Here is a 4,600-nt window from a genome sequence, read left to right as displayed (position 1 = left end):
TGCCGGAGGACATTAGAGAAGCGATGGAGGCTCAGATCTCCCTTGAAGAGGTTGAGAGCGCCCTCGGGAGGATGGGAAAAGGGAAGGTACCTGGGATGGATGGGCTCCCGGCCGAGTTTTACCTCAAGTTTTGGGGTATACTTGGACCAGTGGTCCTCGAAGTCTTGAAGGCCATCCTTGAGACGGGGGTCCCGGGGGGATCAATGGCTGTTGGTGTGCTGTCACTTCTTTATAAGAAGGGGGAAGTAACTGACCTTGGCAACTGGCGGCCGTTGACCATGCTGTGCGTAGATTACAAGATTATTGCAAAGGTTTTAGCAGACCGGTTGCGCACAGCCCTTCCCTACGTCGTCCACGAGGATCAGATGTGCGGGGTAGAGGGCCGTTCTATAAGATGGAACCTGCAGTTGATCAGGGACTCCATCGCCTGGGTTGAAGATAGAGGGCTGCCGTTAATGGTAGCAGCGCTAGATCAGGCGAAAGCCTTTGATCGCGTGAATAGATCTTTTCTATTCAGGGTGTTAGGTAGATTAGGATTTGGGGAGAAGCACATAGGATGGATCCGTACATTATATGTCGGAGCGGGGTGCCGAGTAAGTGTAAATAGTCACTTAGGTGACGTTTTTGACCTCTCGTCTGGGGTCAGGCAGGGATGCCCACTCTCGGCTCTCCTCTTCGTTCTGTACATGGAGCCTCTGGGGGCTGCCATTAGGGCAGACACAGGGGTGGAGGGCTTGTTGATCCCTGGGAGCGGTGGGCTGCGTGTTAATATGACGCAGTACGCTGACGACACTTCCTTGCTGTTGTGCAAGGACTCGTGCCTGACAAGGTCTCTTGCCATCATTGGGGATTTCACCCAAGCGTCGGGGGCGGTTCTGAACCATGCAAAGTCTTCCGTTAAGTTTTTCGGAAGATGGCGCGGTAGGACGGATGTGCCCGGGGGGTTCTCTCTCTGTGAGGGGGCCCTGAGGATTCTCGGGGTCCATTTTGAGACTTCCGGCTCAGCGACGCTGAACTGGAACATGGGTATCGCAGTGGTTCAGAGGAAGCTAGCAATGTGGAAGGCTAGGTCTTTGTCTTTTATAGGTAAGGTCCTGGTCCTAAAGGTGGATGTATTGCCATCTCTTTTGTATTTGGCATACATCTACCCATTGCCGGCTTGTCTGAGGAGGCCTCTAGTGAGGCTTGTGTTTCAGTTCATGTGGGGTGGCAGGTAAGAGTGGGTCGCCAGGGCGCGCATGCTCTGTTCCATCGGGGAGGGAGGTAGGGGGGTACCACATCTCCCCCTCAAGCTAGACGCCATTTTTGTTTCTTTCCTGTTGACGGAGCTTGCTCGTCCGGTTATACACCCGTCCGGTTACCTCCTGCGGGTGTTCTTCTCGTATCAGGCGAGAAGCGTAATGGTGTGGTCTAACGCGGGTCCTCGGGCGGAACAGCTGCCGTGGCACTTTGGCCATGCGGCCAAGTGGCTGCGTGCGCACCCCGAGGTTGAAGTTGCCCGAGTAGGTTTAGACCACAGGCACCTGTACGAGGAGGTCAGGCAGGCAGGGAGTCCTGCGCCTGTAGCGGGCATCTCGTCAGTGGTCTGGGAGGGAGTGCAGGTGCGGGGCCTGGACAACAGGCTCAAGGACCTGAATTGGTTGATCCTCCACAAGTGCTTGCCGGTACGTTCCATCATGTACCGGCATAGTTTGTCGCGATCCTCCACCTGTCCAAGATCTGCTTGTGGCAGGGAGGAGACTGTGCGCCATGCCTTCTGGGACTGTGCCTTTGCCGGACTAGTCTGGGCTAGGGCACGGGTGCTGCTAGGTTTGGTTAGCAGCGATTTTGTTTTGACGTGGGCTAGGTTAGAGCGAGGCGTAGGGAGAGCGAGGGGAACAAATAGGGACAGATTTCTGCTCTGGCTTCTCATGAGTCTCTTTAAACGGGGGCTGTGGGAAGCCAGGCAGAATTTAGTTAAGACAGGGAGAGATTGGGGGGTGGAAGGGATAGTGAGGAGGGTGGAAGGGGATGTGAGGGGGAGGATGAAGAGGGAGGAGAGGAAGTGGGGGCAGCATGCGGCACGGGAGAGGTGGAAGGGGGGTTTAGGGCTGGGAGTGTTAGAGTTAGATGGGTAAGGGGATAGATTAGGGACGGGGAGATAGGGAAAGGGTTAGGTATTGGTTAGGTATGACGGGGAGGGACGATGCTCCCCTGAGGTTTGTTTTTGTTTGGGTGTTTGGTGATTTTGTAAATAGAATGAATGAGAATTATTATTTTGTAAAGTATGAATGGTATTGAGTGTAAATAAATTATTTTTTGCAAAAAAAAATCTGTTCTTATCAGTTTAATATCTGATACGTCCCCCATCGGGGGACTACATATTAAATGGATTTTTCGAACAGGGAGTCGGAAATGGGGCTTGCTCCGTCCGCTCCACGCATCGACCCGGTATTGCAGTACCTCCGGGAACGGTGCAACACTTTTCTCCCGTTGTCAAGGATAGTGCGTGTGTGTGTGTCTCCGTCTCTGTGTCTGTCTGACTTTTTACACACAGCCCTCGAAAAGTTGGAAGAGTGGGTTCGGGAACCACCCGCGGGAACCCGGCCTAGAGTGCACAGAGAGTGTCTCGGGCCCCGACCTCTTGACTTCCATTTGACTCTGGTTTCTCTTCATTATGCACAAGCCTTTCGCCTTTTACTAAAGACTTCCGTGGAGAGAAACCCTTATGAGTTAAACATATTTTTAGAGGGGCTTTGCTTCTGTGAGTGAACACCCCCCTGAAATGGACAAAAATGAATGGGAAGTCATTGGTACTGGACAAACCATATACACGGTGTCCAATACCACTCAATTCGGCGTTGTTTCGTTCAAAGTTGATTGCAAATGCCATATGGCAAATGCCAGGTGTAACACTTTAAAAATCCAATAGGTGGCGAGCGCGCTCCACCGTGGTTTTTCATATTGCAAATGCAACACAAGGCAACATCCAAAAGCAACATTTTGAAAAAGCCATTTTTTTTCAAAAACCTAGCAACCCCTTAAAAAAGTGCTTTCTGGACCGTTTTTCGAAATTCTTTCGATTTTTTTTGTCAATTCCACATGTGTAAGAACTGTATGAATGTACTTTTGTCCAAATTTATTATCATTTTTTTTTTTTTACTTGTGCATAAGGCATATGTTTTGTCCATTTGCAATATGATTTCATAGGAAGTCAAAAGTCACTTTATTTGGCCAAATGCCATAAGAAATGTCCAAATGCAATATGAAAGATTTGAAAATGCCAAATCAGGATGTTAAGTCCATTTGCCATTTACCATCAAAAATTTGACATGCCCAAAAATACTGCAGAAATGCAAAATTGCCTGGCAGTGATAGTTGTTCCTTTCCATCGCTCGTTGTGTTGATTTCATCATGTCCATTTGGTGATGTTTTTTTCACTATTTAATCATATTGCAAATGCACACACATAGTTACAGTCTAGCTACGGGTCCAGTTCAGATGTTATGTGTAGGCCTAGCTGAGGCAACCCCGAATCCCACGTTTCGGCTCGATAGGTCCTTTGGTCCCCGAGCAAGACCCTAATTGGTGCTGAAAATCCACTTTTTTCCATGCCTTGCTACGGGGTCCTTGAATGAGCAATCGGACAGAAACGTTGGGGTCCGTCTATATGAGCCATGGCAGTCGTAATGCACCTAGTCGTGCGACTCTGGGACATTTCTAAATGTCGTCATTTTCGTGCAAACGTACGAGGCTGTTTCTCGGTCCGAGAACCTTCTAGAGCCACGTAACTCACCACGCACTATCAACCTGAGGTCTAGAACAGGTTTCTAAAGTTTCGGAACTCTAGGTCTGACGGTTCTTTAACTTCTTAGAGATAGGGGGCAGCATTTCCACTTTTGGATAAATAGCATGCACAATTTTATCTTCCTGCTACTCATGCCAGGAATATATTATATGCATATGATTAGTAGGTGTGGATAGAAAACACTCTGAAGTTTCTAAAACTGGTTCAACCATGTCTGTGACTAACAGAACTTATGTAGCAGGCAAAACCCCAAGAAAAAACTGTTCAGAATAAAAAATAAAAAATTCCTCTGACAGTACCCTCAGTTGTCTTTGCCAAGGAAAATTAGATAGCGCCCATTTTACAGTTCCTACGACTGCCACAGGATGTCACCAGTCTTTGGAATTGGGTTGAAGTTAATCATTGGTGAAACGAAGAAGAGGCACATCCTGGAAGAACTTTACACTATTGAGAGTTATGCAAGAGAGAAAAAGGGGCATGTCAGAATACTTTCTCTATCGAATACAGTTTGCCCCATCTGCAATTTGATCGATTATTAACTTCTTGGATGAAAAACGTTCCTGTTTTAAACAAGATATTTTGTCACGAAAAGATGCTCGACTATGCATATAATTGACAGCTTTGGAAAGAAAACACTGACGTTTCCAAAACTGCAAAGATATTGTCTGTGAGTGCCACAGAACTGATGTTACAGAAAAAACCGAGATAAAAATACAATCAGGAAGTGCCGCATTTTTTGAAACCGCCTCATGGCAATGACTCCTTATATGGCTGTGGAGGAGCTAGGAGTCAGCTTACCTTTTCCAAGTTTTC

At 47.9% G+C, this 4,600-nt stretch overlaps 1 non-coding gene and 1 pseudogene across 1 annotated transcript; both read left to right on the top strand.

Annotated features, from left to right (window-relative positions):
• Positions 1–2,290: 2,290 nt before the first annotated feature.
• Positions 2,291–2,464, top strand: LOC139403782 (U2 spliceosomal RNA; annotated as a pseudogene).
• A 171-nt stretch (positions 2,465–2,635) lies between these two features.
• Positions 2,636–2,753, top strand: LOC139403785 (U5 spliceosomal RNA). The gene has a single exon (XR_011633748.1). It is a non-coding gene; the product is annotated as a U5 spliceosomal RNA (small nuclear RNA).
• Positions 2,754–4,600: the final 1,847 nt, after the last annotated feature.

This window comes from Oncorhynchus clarkii, unplaced genomic scaffold (assembly GCF_045791955.1).
Source record: "Oncorhynchus clarkii lewisi isolate Uvic-CL-2024 unplaced genomic scaffold, UVic_Ocla_1.0 unplaced_contig_1096_pilon_pilon, whole genome shotgun sequence".
In the NCBI taxonomy this organism is placed as follows: Eukaryota; Metazoa; Chordata; class Actinopteri; order Salmoniformes; family Salmonidae; genus Oncorhynchus; species Oncorhynchus clarkii.
The sequence above is the reverse complement of the archived record's forward strand: the minus strand, read 5'-3'. Positions and strand labels throughout refer to the sequence as shown.